The 17,986-nt window shown below is 43.0% G+C and overlaps 1 protein-coding gene across 4 annotated transcripts in view; it reads right to left on the bottom strand.

Moving 5' to 3' along the window:
- LOC112228845 (spectrin beta chain, non-erythrocytic 1-like) overlaps positions 1-17,986 on the bottom strand; it is a 101,784-nt gene that overhangs the window by 70,068 nt on the left and 13,730 nt on the right. Inside the window, exon 1 of one of the 4 annotated variants that reach the window (XM_042309369.1) lies at positions 9,473-9,487. The exons of the other annotated variants lie outside the window; for them this stretch is intronic. The gene's annotated coding sequence lies outside the window, so the exon portion shown is untranslated. Of the gene's footprint in view, positions 1-9,472; positions 9,488-17,986 lie in introns of those variants that run through there. 4 annotated transcript variants of the gene reach the window in all.

Raw genomic sequence — 17,986 nt, 5'->3', positions numbered from 1 at the left:
GATAACAGATCGGATCTGTCTGTTTATCAAGGCCATGTTTGTTTGTTCTGTTGTGTCTGGCTTTGTGTCTGTCGTAAGGCTCTTAGTGGGATCTAGGGGTGGGGGTTGAGTAGTAGGGCTGCTGTGGTAAAGGCCGTCCACATGCTTCGGTTCAGATCGGCAAGGCAAAGCGAACGAGTGTGCTCGCATACACTCTTAAAAAGGCTTTAAAAACCAAGACAAAAGCACCAATAGTACCGTTTGTCCATCTTGAGACGCCGTAAATAACTCAAGACGTCGGTCAAAAATGTTTAAATTTTTTTTGCAGAGATCATAGTTGCACAACTTGACATCTAAACTAAGATGTTTGGTGCATTATTTCTCAAGTGAAAAATGTGCGCGAAAACGTGCCGTCTACCTTTAAATGACAACAAACACATCATTGAAGAATCCCTACTGTTGACCAATCAGACAAAAGGGCGTCGACTTCAACTTCCCGAAAGGCCAAAAGTTTTTTTTTTTTAAATACCTTGCCGAAGGCCAAAATGAACAAAAACGTCACAAAATGTCGACATAATATATGCACAAACTGTTCCGAACTGTTTCGAATGGGAAGCACGCGGACGCCTTAAGGCTTGGGGTCTTTATGTCGAAGCGATAGCGAGGCTGCTCCCCTGTCCTCAAATCAGGCTGACCGGCAGGCCTTCTGCTCCAGACTCCATCTCTCCCTGCAGGAGGCTGTCTTAATCCAGAAGGCTGGGGCAGAGCATGCTGCCGCTCTCCCTCCACCAGGATAGACAGCGCCTGCTGCTCCATGCTCTGCTATAAGAGACCACTCATCCGCTGAGTTAGTGTCAGCACCACTCTACCACATGAACTGGGAAATAGGGGAGAGTAGACCTGCCAGAGGGGAGTTGACCTGCTACGAGAGCCATTTTCAAAATATTGGTAAATATGCATGCAGGCAAGTATGCGCACACTGACTCACCCCCTAATTTAGACATATCAATTAGGCCTAGCTAAATCCATACTCCAAGAATGACACCTTTAATACAGACGGATCAGAGGAACTTAAGTCTCATATATTCAGCAGATCCAGCAGAATGTGATGTCCTGCAGTATTGAGCATTCACAGTCTCACATGGAGTATTCAGTCTGTCTTCCCTCAGCTATATCAAAAAAAGGTTTCCCTCTAATAAGCAGGAAGCATCAAGGTAAGAAATGTGGACATATTACAATGAAAGAACATTCGTCATTCCCAGTCCCTACTCCAAATAAACTGACAATAGACAGAGGCCAGGAATGGAGAGAACAGAAAGAGTTCATATAAAGGGGACACCTTGTGGAGGATGGGGTGTTAAAACAAGAGATATTATATGTGAGACAGGGCAGGATGTCTGTAGGGGCTCAGAGAACACTCCTACGGCGCATTTTGATTCAGGATTTACCCCAGTGTTTTACCCAAAAGGACGAGACATGTCTGTTTCCATCTATGCGGTCCGGCATCCGTGTCTCACTCGTCCATGGCTCCAGTGGACCTGCTTTTACCTGGGGCCAAAGCCAGGCCACCGGTACTTTAACACCTTCTTACGAAGCAGAGGTTGTTGATTTTGCTCTCCTGAGTTATTATAGCTCAGAGACACCGGTAGGATTGTCAAACTGTACTTAGCACGTCTGAACAGTGTCGGCAGTGAATCTTTTGTGTTCACACAGCAAAGACCTTGAAGTCGTCAGCCACTCAGCCTTGTTAAAATACTCCAAACCAGAAGGTGGCAGTAGCATTGTTAGCATATTCTCTTGTTAGCGCAACATAGCTAGCTAGCTAAGGACACTGCACTAATTCGGCAGCTGTTTCATGGAATCTAATCTATTGTATTGCACGGTAAAAAAAAACAGTTTGGTACTAGAATTTTTGTTACGTTCGGTACTTCTGTCAAATGTGTCTCACATGATTGAGAGGATCCAAGTTTGTCCATCAGGGTCATCACTAGTTACCACAGCCACAAAGTTGTAATTATGCTAAACCCCACCTATTCCTACAATAGTGTTGTGTGCATTGCGTCTGTGCACTTAGCCATCCCATAGCCTACATTGCATATGAAGTGTGACTGGCAGTGGCTGGAAGTCTATGGGTATCTGCCAGCATGATAGTAGATAGACTTCCAGTCATTGTGCTATGGGTAACGCTAGTAATAAAACACAACATGCAACAATTTCAAAGATTTAGGTCATAGTAGGAAATCAGTCAATTGAAATGAATGAATTAGGCCCTAATTTATGGATTTCACATGACTGGGGAGCCAGGCCCACCCACTCAGAATGAGTTTTTCCCCCACAAAAGGGCTTTATTACAAGCAGAAATAATCCTCAGCACTCCTCCTCCATAGACGATCTCGCAGGTGAAGAAGCCGGATGTGGAGGTCCTGGGATGGTGTGGTTACACATGGCCTGGGGTTGTGAGTCCAGTTGGATGTACTGTAAACTTTTCTAAAAACGACACACTACCTCAAAACATGAAACATCTGTGGCATTGAGTTGTGTGACAAAACTGTACATTTTAGAGTGGCCTTTAATTGTCCCCCAGCACAAGGTGCACCTGTGTAATGATCATGCTGTTTAATCAACTTCTTGATATGCCACACCTGTCAGGTGGATGGATTATCTTGGTAAAGGAGAAATGCTCACTAACAGGGATGTAAACAAATGTATGCACATCATTTGGGAGAAATACGCTTTGGTGCGTATGGAAAATGTCTGGGATCTTCTACAAGTACAAATGGCAGGTTCGTCGCAACCCGGGTTGGCACGCAGCAGGTAGCGCTTTTGTTCTAGTAATAAAAGGAACGGCCTCCCACTGTGATAAATACCTATCGGCAGTGAGAGTCTCAAGTGTGTTTCACGTCACACACCTAATGGATCCACAACAACACTATAGAGCTTATATTAACTTAAAACACTGGCAACACACTGATGTGGGGGTAAGTCTCCATGGAAATGCGGCACTAGTGAGGTGAAGGAGGAAGAAAGTGTGTCATACAGGGCCAGCCAATACAGTCCATCCAGTACGGTTATGTATTCATGGGACTCTTAGCTAGTGATGTAATATGTTCAATGAACATGGACCAGCGCAGTGAGTCTTTGTGACAGAGATTGATGGGACCGAATAAAGCGGTCTGTAATAACATCTCACAGGACCATCTATTCCACTGTCTAAAACATACTTCATCAAGGGCCTTACAGTGAAATCACATTTCAAAATCAAATTCAGGAAATCAATTTGTTTTGTATATATTTTTTTAACCTTTATTTAACTAGGCAAGTCAGTTAAGATCAAATTCTTATTTTCAATGACGGCCTAGAAACAGTGGGTTAACTGCCTGTTCAGGGGCAGAACGACAGATTTGTACCTTGTCAGCTCGGGGGGTTGAACTTGCAACCTTCCGGTTACTAGTCCAACGCTCTAACCACGAGGCTACCCCGCCGCCCCAATGAGTCAGCCTACGAGGGGACGGAACACACAGACACCTTGCTACAGCACATAACGTAACACAGGCGCGAGCGGCACTCCACTCCTCACACATGTAAATATCAAAACAACGAGAAGAAGCAGGGTAAATCCCATTAGTCAGATTAGGAAGTGGCTCAGAATAGAAACTCAGTCATTATCCTTGGATTAAAGCAAGACAGGAGGAACAGTCGGCAACGCCTCCCTCCAGTCCACCCCCGCGACCCGCCGATCCCGTTACCTCCCCACAGACAGACAGGCAGCCATGATGGGCCCTCTGGGGATGACTGACTGACCAGGCCCCTGCTAGAGCCTGGAAGAGCTTTGGTCCTTGGTATCTGGAGCCAACGCAACAAGAGGAGGACATCGCGTTCCCCCGGACGAACATGGCTACCACCACTTCCTGTACTTGGAGCAGGGGTATGACGGGAATGGTGATGGGTGGGTGGGGGGACAGGGGAATAGGGGGAAGGAGATGGTACTAGGGGACTGGGGGTGTATCCCTGCTATGGCTAGGAGGAGCTGGGGCTCAGTGTCTGGACTAATCACTCCTGATTGGATCAGACACACAATCCCCTGACCCACTATGACACAGACCCTCACACTTCCACAGCCTCCAATACAGGGCACAGGGTACAACACACATGCTACGATACACCCAGCCTATGACGTAGCCTACAACACACAGCCTCCGTCTGACACAACCTAGCCAATAGACACAGCTTCGAACCTAGCCAATAGACACAGCTTCGAACCTAGCCAATAGACACAGCTTCGAACCTAGCCAATAGACACAGCTTCGAACCTAGCCAATAGACACAGCTTCGAAACTAGCCAGCCTCCCCACTGAGCCTAGAATACACACAACCTCTGAACACAGCCTCCTCCGAAACAGCATCCCACAATTTTGTTCTACAAAGGTAATAAGGCAAAAAGATTATTTTTCATCGTGATACCTGGCTGTCACCACCACCTCTATCCTCCAAAACGCGTCGTCACACTAGTCATATCTACAGTGCGTGCCTTAGAAAAGTGCAATTCATAAAGTTTAAAAAATGACCGTTTAAAATGGCCTTCTCTGATATCTAATGAGTGAATTACAATATTCCCCTGGTCACCGATTAAGGTGATGAATTGGAGGGGATATAAATCAATAGGGCTTAGAGCTGGGGAGGGAGGGCCAGACACAGGACCCAGGAGGATTGTGTCTGCCTGCAGGGGATGAGGTGACAGGGCTTTGTTGGGACTGTCTGCTCCATACACACAAGCCAGAAATAGAGAGCCTACAGCTTTCTCACACATGCAGTCTTTTAATACACTAACTACATACCAACAAATAACCTCCTTTATGCACATATTCATTCCCGTCACACACGTCCTCCTCCGACTCACACACCCACCAACCCCATCTTAGCAAATGAACCCCACCTTAGCAAATGAACCCCTTCTTAGCAAATGAACCCCTTCTTAGCAAATGAACCCCTTCTTAGCAAATGAACCCCTTCTTAGCAAATGAACCCCTTCTTAGCAAATGAACCCCTTCTTAGCAAAAATAGCAAATGAACCCCTTCTTAGCAAATGAACCCCTTCTTAGCAAATGAACCCCTTCTTAGCAAATGAACCCCTTCTTAGCAAATGAACCCCTTACACTCGTGGAAACCGCCCTATATGGATGGGGCTAAATTGAAATGTTTCTTAATGAAGAAATATGTAATGCATAATTAGTGGACCCCAGGAAGAGTAGCTGCTGCTTCTGTAAAAGCTCAATGGGGATCCAAATAAACAAATACCCCTGGTAGCAATTAAAAGGGAACAGTTTGGAGATTATGGGGAAATTATTCAGTTCCTGTTCAGAAAATTGACAGTTCACCTGACAAGACTGAATGCAAAACATTACAATGTTGATTTTACGAGCATTTTACATTTACTGTACTTTGCCACATTTGTTGTTAACGAAAGCTTTCACAAGGCAATTCAGAAAAGCATGAGTCATGTGTGCATTCAGGTGTGTGGCCTATGGCAAATTTTCTTCACAATACATCAAATGGGCTCATTCTGGTCAGGTCATCCCAGGGTATGACGCCATGTCCTCTTGTAACTGTACACCAAACAATGATCATAAACGATGACAAGATATTACATATGTAAATGTGAAGTGCAACTTTGGACTCACAGGTGTTTGACTTTCTCTATATGCCGTCAAAGCAGTATTTATTATAATCCTCAACGCCTCATCTTTCAAAATACATCGAGTCCTTGTCATTTATAGCTTTTTCCCCCCCCTCACTCAGACGACAAAAGAAATTTGCTAAATTAGCAGAAGGGATGGGGGCAACATTGTCGCACAGTGCTCAAGTTCAGAACGGCTGTCAGACAAATCCCATACAGCGTTGTGAAGCGGAGACCCCGAGCTCTGACCCCGAGCTCTGACCCCGAGCTCTCATGTATAGCACGCTACTGTACAGCCACTGCGTCCCAATTAAGGCGCTTATCAGTGTCCAAATCTGCCATTGTCAACCCGTATAAGGGTACAAGTGTAAAGCGCTACCACCTCCCTAATCACCCTTAATGTATGATGTATAGACAATTTGGGTGACACTCCTCCCTGCAGTGCAGCTGACCCCGTAATAATCAGCTTTATTCCCCCCTCTACTCGTCATTGTGCGCCTGCCTCGTGTTGACAGCCATTATGGTGGAAGAGCATGTTTACGTCTGCCGAGCTGTTGCAGTGGACTTACGGGACAAACCTATGAGCCTCAACCCAAAATGGATGATGTACTAAATGTGCCAAGGTTGTCCTGGATAAAAATCGCCTTGTGACCCTTTAACAGAGACAGAGGAGGGGAAAAAAAAAGGAGTGTGGCGGTCATAAACCAACAAGATGTCACAGCTAGAACGGGGTGCTAAGATGAGAGTGCGTAGATACTGAACGCTGTGGAACTCTTCCTGTACACGCCATTCATCACCATGAAAAACTGTCAACCGGGCTTTTGTCTGTGTGTGAGAGAGAGATCACAACAGATCAGTGCGTCTTCAGGTCACTACAGATTAACATTACTTTAAAGGGGACATTCAGTTTTTTTCCATCTCAAGATTAGAAAGCTACTGAAATATGCAGGGTTCGCATTAGCTTTCAGAAATCAGCATTTTCAAAATGCAGACAATCAAAATCTGCATTTTAAACCACTTCGCCTGTGTTTTATATTGAAAGTCTGTTTCTCTTCAAGCGATAAGGGGCGTGCAACTATAGTTTCTCTTGACACAAAATAAATTTTGAATGAATGCTTACGAGCCTGCTGCTGCCTACCATCGCTCAGTCAGACTGCTTTATCAAATCATAGACTTAGTTATAACATTATAACACACAGAAATACGGGCCTTAGGTCATTAATATGGCCGAATCCGTAAACTATCATCTCAAAAACAAGACGTTTACTCTTTCAGTGAAATACGGAACCGTTCCGTATTTTATCTAACGGGTGGCATCCATAAGTCTAAATATTCCTGTTACATTGCACAACCTTCAATGTTATGTCATAATTACGTAAGATTCTGGCAAATTAGGCGGCCCAAACTGTTGCATATACACTGACTCTGCGTGCAATGAACGCAAGAGAAGTGACACAATTTCACCTGGTTAATATTGCCTGCTAACCTAGATTTCCTTTAGCTAAATATGCAGGTTTAAAAATATATAATTCTGTGTATTGATTTTATGAAAAGGCATTGATGTTTATGGTTAGGTACACATTGGAGCAACAATACGCACCGCATCGATTATATGCAACGCAGGACACGCTTGATAAACTAGTAATATCATCAACCATGTGTAGTTAACTAGTGATTATGATTGATTGATTGTTTTTTTATAAGATAAGTTTAATGCTAGCTAACAACTTACCTTGGCTTACTGCATTCGCGTAACAGGCAGGCTCCTCGTGAGGGAGGTGGTTAGAGCTTTGGACTAGTTAACTGTAAGGTTGCAAGATTGAATCCCCCGAGCTGACAAGGTAAAAATCTGTCGTTCTGCCCCTGAACGAGGCAGTTAACCCACCGTTCCTAGGCAGTCATTGAAAATAAGAATGTGTTCTTAACTGACTTGCCTAGTTAAATAAAAGGTGTAAAAAAAAAAAAAATCAATATCGGCCAAATAAGTGTCCAAAAACACTGATTTCCGATTGTTATGAAAACTTGAAATCGGCCCTAATTAATCGGCCTTCCAATTAAAATTGGTCGACCTCTAGAGATTGTGGACTACAGTAAAAGGAGGACCGAGCACACACCCATTCTCATCGACGGGACTGTAGTGGAGCAGGTTGAGAGCTTCAAGTTCCTTGGCGTCCACGTAACCAACAAACTAACATGGTCCAAGCACACAAAGACAGTCGTGAAGAGGGCACGACAAAACCTATTCCTCCTCAGGAGTGAAAAGATTTGGCAAGGGTCCTCAGATCCTCAAAAGGTTTTACAGCTGCACCATCGAAAGCATCCTGACTGGTTGCATCACTGCCTGGTATGGCAACTGCTCTGCCTCCGACCGCAAGGCACTACAGAGGGTAGTGCTTTTGGCCCAGTACTTCACCGGGGCCAAGCTTCCTGCCACCCAGGACCTCTATTTTATTTTATTTTTTTCACCTATACCAGGTCGGTGTCAGAGGAAGGCCCAAAGAATTGTTAAAGACACCAGCCACCCTAGTAATAAGACTGTTCTTTCTGCTACCGCACGGCAAGCGGTACCGGAGAAGCAAGTCTAGGTCAAAAAGGCTTCTTAACAGCTTCTACCCCCAAGCCATAACACTGCTGAACAGTTAATCAAATGGCTACCCGGACCATTTGCATTGTCCCCACACCACATTTTTACGCAGCTGCTACTCTGTTTATTATCCATGCAGTCACTTTACCTCTACCTACATGAACATATTACCTCGACACCGGTGCCCACCCCCCCACACACACACATTGACTCTGTACTGGTACCACCTGTATATAGCCCCACTATTGTTATTTACTGCTGCGCTTTAATTATTTGTTATTCTTGTCTTACTTTTTTTTGTTTGGGTATTTTCTTTAAACTACAATGTTGGTTAAGGGCTTGTAAGTAAGCATTTCACTGTAAGGTCTACACCTATTGTAGTCGGGACATGACAAATTTTGATTTGATATCGTTCATTACAATAAGTAGCCTATTCAAGAGAAATGTGATGTTTGAAATGAAATACGTTTTCTAATATGGGTGATTGTTAATGACACAATTGATGGCTACAACAATCAAATTAGTAGTAGTAAAAAAAACTGGTCCACATTAATGCTATAAAACGTATGGTTGTATTTATCATTATCGCATCAATACAGGCAATTTATCGCAATATTTGTCCACATGGCCCAGCTCTAGAAGGAAGACTAGTGTTGGTGGCTGTTCTGGCACGGAGAGGGCATCACCTTCAGGAGAACGATGGGAGCTTGGAAGAACGAGGGAAAGCAGGACAGAGCAAGCAGCATCAAAGGCAGCATCACCACCCCTCTTTCCTCGCTCTCCATTCTCTCCCTCCCTGACCTTCTTTCCTCTCCGCTAGCTGGTCTGTTTTTCACTGCACCAGTTAATCAGGGAGAAATGGGGCCCAGCACAGTCGCCAGGAGGGAATTACCCCAGCGCACAACATGCCAGATGAGCACACGCGCCACACTATGCCCGGGGGATGGGGCCACACTTCACTCCCTCACCCAGACAGACGGGCTGTAAGCCTGGCCATGCATCCGATCTCCCCCAACACCACAACAATACTTAAGCTTGCTTTGTCAGACAGAGAATACAGTCTTATAGGAACCACACACACACACACACACACACACCGCTCATCAAATCATTTAGTTCTGCCAGTCCCAGAGCTGAACTGTGGAAAATAAGGATGGAGGCTGCATGACCACCCAAACAAACCCCCCCACAGCACTGGATGATGTTTCTCTATACCAGGTGTATTCAACTCTTACCTTATGAAGTCCAGAGCCTGCTGGTGTTCTGTTCAATCTGACAATTAATTGCACCCACCTGGTGTCCCAGGTCTAAATCAGTCCATGATTAGAGGGGCACAATGAAAGAAATGCAGTGAAACTGGCTTCTAGGTCCAGAGTTGAGTTCTAGGCCTACATGCTAATAATCAGGAATTATAATTACTGCAGCAAGACCCCTCTGCCCACAGCCTCTCCTCTCCTGGGGGGGTAACCCCTCTCTGGCTCCATGTCCTACTGTCAGTCAAGCTCAGATGGGGTAGGACAGGAGTAGGGGCGAGATCCCCAAAAAGCCCAGCACAAAGCCCATCTCGCCAGTGGCCCGACACAATGGAGGAGTCAGCAGAACAAGGGGCCAGCAGCTCACGCCTTTCCTGTTTGCAGAAATGAGGTGGCCAGAGACACACATGTATCAGAGGGCCACTCACAGAGGCGCTGATCCAGCCCTGAATGCTTTTCTGAATAGAGCAGCGGCGGCCCATTGTCAAGCCTGTAGCGTCGCATTCAACAAACACCCCCCCCTCCCCACCCCAGAATGCTCACCAACACAGAGTCCTCCAGAGAGAGAACGCCCTCTCCATGACATACTCTCCTATTTCTCTCTCCATCACTTCAACACCTCTACCACCCCCACATCTCTCCAAGAAACGTCTGTTTCGTTTTCCCCATCAGTGGCCATTCAAACCCACTCTCATTAGCCAGATTGATTCACTCATACAACGACACTCATCATGCCATTGCTGCGCTCACCCACGTCATGCATTCACCCGCGGAACACGCTTACCAGGCGCTCAAGGCTTTTATCCATATAAAAACACCCACATAAACCTCTACAGGAGCAATCTACTACATGCTTAATCTGGTGGAACACTCACACAGACACACTAAAGACAGTTACTTATAGGCATACATGTAATGTAATGTGACACGCCAGAGACTTTTTAGGCCTATTCTCTCATTTGTGGCTAGCTCAAATTCAGTTGTGTTGAACACCTTTTTAGCAAAAATGTGACCGACAGGTTGGATTCGGTCTTACGTAGCAAAATTTGAATGTGTTTTTTTTATTTTTTACATTGGATAGAAGTAGACTCAGAGGTAGAAAATGGTATATCATGCACTACAGTCAAGGAACAATGGGAAAGTAATTCTGCTTTGAAAGTTGATAAACTTGTAACTTCACTTTTGAAAAAATGGCCCTTAAATGTTTTGGTACCTAATGAAGAGCTCTTCTTAGTCTACAGCCATTCAGCATCGCTCGCACGCTCTTCAGCTTTAGCCCCAACCATCTCTTTAAAGATTCACACGTGAGGCTAAGTTTTCAAGACTAAAGGCTGGCTTATACTATGGTTGAGGTCGTAAATGTAATCTGGAGTGCCAGAGTGTGCTCTGGGCGTTCGTAAATTGAGAGCGTTTCGCTCACGGAGCATTCAGAGCGCACACTGGACGCTCTGGCGACTGTGCAGCTGGCAATGATTTAATTCAGCTTTTTTGCCAACGTTTACTGACACCGGTCATATTCAGCAGGTGTTGAGTGTTTGTAAATTTGTCAGTTATTCTGCGCTCTGGCACACTCAGACTAGAGTGCTCTGAAATCTGAGTAGATAGACGTAGCTGGTAAATTCACTCTGGCAATCGACAGTGACATCATAAACATTCTATTGAAATAGTTACTTGCATAGTGGAGTCTTTTGTTAACCTCTTGATTCAAAATATGCTTCTCAACCATAGCAAAACAAGCATTTGGGTAACAGCTAGCGTAGCTAGCGTAGCATTTAGCATTAGCATCAGCAGGCAACATTTTCACAAAAACCAGAAAAGCATTCAAATAAATCATTTACCTTTGAAGAACTTCGGATGTTTTCAATGAGGAGACTCTCAGATAGCAAATGCTCAGTTTTTCCTGAAAGATTATTTGTTTAGGAGAAATCGCTTCGTTTGGTGCGTCACGTTTGGCTACCAAAAAAAAAATGAAAATTCTGTCATCAAAACACTGAACTTTTTTCCAAATTAACTCCATAATATCGACTGAAACATGGTAAACGTTGTTTAGAATCAATCCTCAAGGTGTTTTTCACATATCTCTTCATCATATATCGTTCGTGGAAGCCTCCTCTCTCCTCTCAATCACTGGATGACTGCGTGCAGCTTGTAGATTACGCACCAATTTAGACAAAGGACACCGGGCGGACCCCTGGTAAATGTAGTCTCTTATGGCCAATCTTCCAATGATATGCCTACAAATACGTCACAATGCTGCAGACACCTTGGAGAAACGACAGAAAGGGCAGGCTCATTCCTGGCGCATTCACAGCCATATAAGGAGACAATGGAAAACAGAGTGTCAAAAATTCTGCTCATTTCCTGTTTGAAGTTTCATCTTGGTTTTGCCTGTAGCATGAGTTCTGTGGCACTCACAGATAATATCTTAGCTGTTTTGGAAACGTCAGAGTGTTTTCTTTCCAAAGCTGTCAATTATATGCATAGTCGAGCATCTTTTCGTGACAAAATATTGCGCTTAAAACGGGCACGTTTTTTATCCATAAATTAAAAGAGCGCCCCCTATATCCAAGAAGTTAAGACATGTAGGTAGCTAGCTAGCTAATCAATGAACCATAATCCCAACTCATAGCGTTACTACCCTGCCTGAATCTGCAGGTAGCTAACCAACCAGGTCTTGTAACTACCCATCCCGGATCCGGGAGCATTGTCATCAACTGACACTAATTAGCATAACACAACGGACATAAATATTACTAGAAAATATTCATGAATTCACAAGTGAAATATATTGAAACACAGTTTAGCCTTTTGTTAATCACCCTGTCATCTCAGATTTTGAAAATATGCTTTACAGCCAAAGCAAGACAAACATTTGTGTAAGTTTATCGATAGCCTAGCATAGCATTATGCCTAGCTAGCAGCAGACAACCTGGTCACGAAAATCAGAAAAGCAATCAAATTAAATTGTTTATCTTTGATGAGCTTCGGACGTTTTCACTCACAAGACTCCCAGTTAGATAGCAAATCTTCCTTTTTTCCAAAAATATTATTTTTGTAGCCGAAATAACTCTGTTAGTTCTCCAAATAAGCTCCATAATATCGACAGAAACATGGCAAACGTTGTTTATAATCAATCCTCAAGGTGTTTTTCAAATATCTATTAGATAATATATCAACCGGGACAGATGGCTTCTTAGTAGGAAAGAGAGAAACAATGGCCGCATTTGTCTTTTACGCACAAAACACTCACTCAGAGACTCCAGCTGACCACTGACGCAATGTTGACGTTCAGGCTCATTTTTCAAAATAAAAGCCTGAAACTATCTATTGTGACACTAGACACATTAGTGAAGCCATAGAAAAAGGAATCTGATTGATATCTCATTCACTGCTCAATAGGGACGCAGAGGTTTCTAAATAAGAGTCCCTTCCTGATTGGGTTTTGCTCAATAGAAGCCACTTCCTGGTTTGATTTTTCTCAGGGTTTCGCCTGCAATATCAGTTCTGTTATACTCACAGACAATATTTTTAGTTTTGGAAACTTGAGTGTTTTTATCCTAAACTGTCAATTATATGCATATTCTAGCATCTTGTCCTGACAAAATAGCCCGTTTACTTTGGGAACGTTATTTTTCCAAAAATGAAAATAGTGCCCCCTAGATTCAACAGGTTAAATGTTAGCTAGCTAACATTAGGCTATAATTAGCAGTGCAAATGGCTCTGAGATACTAATAATATTACTACACTGATCATACACGTTACGTCAGCTAGACAGTGAGCCAGCTAACGTTAGGTAGCTAGCTAACAATACGCTAGCTTGAAATGAAAACAACTTTCTGACAAAATTAGAAACATATATCTGAAAGTTTATCTAGCTAGACTCTTACCAGTATACATGGATGGACGCTTCTTCCCCCTCTGTCATGGATGCCATGGTTGCCCTTAGTTTGAAGATGTAATATGCATGTTTTATACAAAATCATTGTGTGTTCTCTTTTCGACTCAGTCTGCAGATTTGTGTGAAGTAATGACGCGTGACATAGCCTAGTTTCCTGAAACTAATCACAAATGAGAAAGACCATGACGGCTACAGCCACAGAACATCAACTGCAATTTATTAAAATGCCCAGAGAAGGGAGACCGGAGCAAATCGATATTGTACAGGATGGGCCTGGCTATACATAGACAAATCACACAAGCCATTTCTCCACATGGGACAAGCAATAAGAATACTATACTAAAGCTAGGTTTCATTACTCAACACTGGGTAACAGAAATGGCATGACTGTGCAATAGGCTAATTATGGCATGACTGGCCAGGAATAAGGGCAACATCTGTGTGTTATCTCCATCTAGGCTACATTCTAACACAAGAGTCAAGTTTAGTATGAAGCTATGAGCGCAGAAATGCTCATCCTCTCAATTCTCCTCCCTTTTATTGTGCTCGGTTAGAATTTGTAATTTAGCCAAACTGGCAGAAGTGAGCCATCCAATGTACTCCATTGCACTCATGACCTGCAGCACAAACGCCACCCACAGGGCCTGGGTCATGAGGCGTAGGAGAAAGTTCAGGGTCGGCGCTCCCCTTGGGTAGAGACCTCCAGCCTACTCACGGTCACAGAAAACCACAGATCCCAACATAGGGTTCTTTCAGCAGATTTCCTTACAGTCAATCATTCCCAGCCTAAACTCTAAACCTTAGGCCCTTCCCCATTTAAGGCAATGGATGGACGCCCGATCAGTTCAACAGATTGTTGCTTCTTTACTTGAGATGGCTCAAAAAGGAGCTCTGGCGGACTTGGTGTGGGGGGGTTTAGGAAGAATTCCAAAAGCCCAGCATGGACTCTACAGGGAAGAATTAGGAACACATGTTCAAATGTTGGACTCACAAGGCCAGAGGAGGCGTGAGGGCAAATGGATATGTCCACAACTTGCAAAACAACTTGCAAAACATCCCCCACTATCCTGAGCGGCAAAACTCCTGCCTGCCTTGGATAACTGGACAGATGATGTGGGGGACAAACTTATCACCATCTCCAAAACAGAGCAAATTGCCAGGGGACTGCATTTCTCAATACAAGAGAAACATTGCAAAACAACAACGTAATACAATCTAATTTGGGGCAACATCTATGAATTGCTTAAACCTAACAATTTAATTTCTAAAAACACAGTTAATATAATACCAGCACATTCCTACTCTCTTCCCTACGGCAGCAGCCTTCAATAGAAGTTGTTTCAGCACTACTAATTAAAGAAAGGATCTCACTCACAGCCTATGAGACCAAACATACAGTTTATTCAGAAAGTATTCAGGCCCCTTGACTTTTTCCACATTTTGTTAGGGATGCACGATTTTAAAAAAGTTAACAATTAATTTAATATATTTTTTAAAAATTGGTGAACATATCGGAATCGGGCGATAATAGCTAAAAATGCCAACATCGGTATCGGCCCGATGTCTAGATTAACGCTGATGTGAAAAACCAATGTCAAAGCTGCCATGCATACCTATAGGTACATGACGTAATGACATAAAACTTTGCGTTACACGTGCAACACAGCATTCCTAACTTAGTCCACAATGTCTGCTGCTGTGTGGATTGAGCAGTCAAAAAGTCGAGCAGTCATTTGAAAGACTAGGAAAACTTCAGCGAGACAATTCAAAGGCGAAATCCATTAACGGCAAGATAATGGAATTCATTGCCCTTGACAATCAACCGTTCTCCGTCGTGGGTGAATTTGTCTTTCGCAGCTTGTCGAGCACCGGTACACATTAACGTTACCAAGTGTGCTATTGTTCAGATGTTGCCCTACCGGAGTTATAGAGTAATAGCGTCACTTCACGACATACTATAGAACGCCGCATGGGTCTTCGCGTGTCAAAAAAGATATGTCAAATAACACCATTTGACACGTCAAATAACACAGTTCTATTATAGAATGTTGTGTGTTCTGAACTTGCCTGTGCAAGCCAAGCGACACCACTGCTATCAGTAGCACTGTCAAAGCCGTACAAAAAAAGAATAATCTGCAAACAAGCAAACACTGGCCACGAACGATGTGTTTACAATACCGTGTTGGTAATAAAGCATTATTTGTTTGACTCCAACTTCTGGGGTAGCTAGCTTTAGCGTGGTACCTAGCTAGCACCAATACAACCAGCCTGAAAACAATGAGCAGTAGAAACTGCAGTCATTTTCATTATTCTTAGCAACGATTTAGGAATCCTTGTGAGTAAGTATTAACTAGGTAGGCACTTGTCTGCCTATTGAAATTGAACTTCAGTTCCTGAAAATAAATAGCTAGCCAGCTTAAAACTTCATATGGCTGCAGGGGCAGTATTGAGTAGCTTGGATAAAAAGATGCCCATTGTAAATGGCCAGCTCCTCAGTCTCATTTGCTAATACATGCATATTATTATTAGTATTGGATAGAAAACTCAAAAGTTTCCAAAACTGTCAAAATATTAGCTGAGTATAACAGAACTGATATTGCAGGCGAAACCCAGAGGAAAATCAAAACAGGAAGTGGCCTCTATTTTGAAAACTCCATGTTCCATAGCCTCCCTTTGCTGGATTTAAAGGGATATGAACCAGATTCCTTTTCCTATTGCTTCCTCAAGGTGTCAGTCTTCAGACATAGTTTCAGGCTTTTATTTTGAAAAATGAGCCAGAACGATAACATTGAGCCAAGTGGTCACGTGAGTTTTGCTCGCGCAACAGAGTTCGGATAGGTATTGTTTTCCCTCTCCTACTGTGAAAGACATTTGCGGTTGATACATTATCGATTATATATTTTAAAAACAACCTGAGGATTGATTATAAAAAACATTTGACATGTTTCTGTGGACATTATGGAAAGTATTTGGAATTTTCATCTGCGTTGTCGTGACCACTCTTTCCTGTGGATTTCTGAACATAACGCGACAAACAAAACTGAGGTATTTTGGATATAAAAATAATCTTTAAGGAACAAAAGGAACATTTGTTGTGTAACTGGGAGTCTCGTGAGTTGAAACATCCGAAGATCAAAGGTAAACGATTAATTTGATTGCTTTTCTGATTTGTGACCAAGCTTCCTGATGCTAAGTGTACTTAATGTTTTGTTGTGCGATCGATAAACTTAAACGCTTGGATTGCTTTCGCTGTAAAGCATCCTTTCAAAATGACAGGTGGATTAACAAAAGGCTTAGCTGTGTTTTCCTATATTGCACTTGTGATTTCATGAATATAAATATTTGTAGTAATATTTATTGAATGTAGCACTATGCTATTCAGCGGTTGTTGATGACACTTATCCCGTTAGTGGGATTGCAGCCATAACAAGTTATTAACCCTGTCGCCCAAAGCTAATGTTATAAGCAGCCAGCTCGCTTCATCTGGCTAGTGAGGTTCGACCTGACCGGGTTGTGAAGCTAGCCACAATAACAATTAAGCACAATAGGGGAATTTGAGGCTTGCCTTCAAAATAAAAGTACAGAAGGTTACAAATTGGTGGAATCTAGCCATATTTAGACTAGATAATGTTAAGGAAGGTTGGAATGTGAAGCAACGAAATGGGGTAACAGTCCACTCAATACACTTTTACCAAGGTCCTCAGAGTTATCAGACTCGAAAATCCACGCAGTATTGTTTTTCCTCTGGAATAGTGTTCAATACACACAGGTTGACAATAAATGTGGCTCAATTCACAGTTGTTTCAGAGTCCCACAATAAGAGCTACAATGCTAATGTTCTCTGGGTGTCACTGACTGATACCCCATGTCATTGATCCACAATCCATAGGTAAGGCGGTACAGTGAAATAAGTATGCCCCCAATGCAATCCTAAAGTAGAATACATAGTGTGACTTCAACATATTTTTGTCAAATTAACAAAATTGTATTTTGTTGATTTGATATAACATTCCAACCTCGTTTAGCATGATCTATTAAATTATGGAATAATTCTACTATTAGTATTCTTCATTTGCATCCCTATCAATGACATACTTTTACTTTGAAGGGTAACCGCAAAGTCCACTATTCTGGCTAATCCTTATTGTGGCTAGCTTCACATTAATGGTGGTCGGACCCATCTATCAAATAAAACCTGTCTTATAAATTAGGGTTATTTTACATGATGACACCTAGCTATATAGCTAGCTAACGGCAGGTAGCCTAGTGGTTAGACCATTGGCCCAGTAACCGAAAGTTTGCTAGATCGAATCCCCGAGCTGACAAGGTAAAAAATCTGTCGTTCTGCCCTTGAACAAGGCAGTTAACCCACTGTTCCTAGGCTGTCATTGTAAATAATAGTTTGTTCTCAACTGACTTGCCTAGTTAAATAAAATATCAATTAAAAAAGCTACTGAAACGTTACACCGTTTTGCTATGTTTTTGGGGATTGTTTGCATCCATGAGCTAGCTAGCTGTTTTTAATGACCAGCACTGTAGGTGCGCGAGACAACTTTCTTGCTGTGAGATGTTACCCCACTCTTCCACCAAGGCACCTG

This window comes from Oncorhynchus tshawytscha, linkage group LG30 (genome assembly GCF_018296145.1).
Source record: "Oncorhynchus tshawytscha isolate Ot180627B linkage group LG30, Otsh_v2.0, whole genome shotgun sequence".
In the NCBI taxonomy this organism is placed as follows: Eukaryota; Metazoa; Chordata; class Actinopteri; order Salmoniformes; family Salmonidae; genus Oncorhynchus; species Oncorhynchus tshawytscha.
Note: the sequence above shows the minus strand (reverse complement) of the source record. Positions and strands in the feature narration are given on the sequence as shown.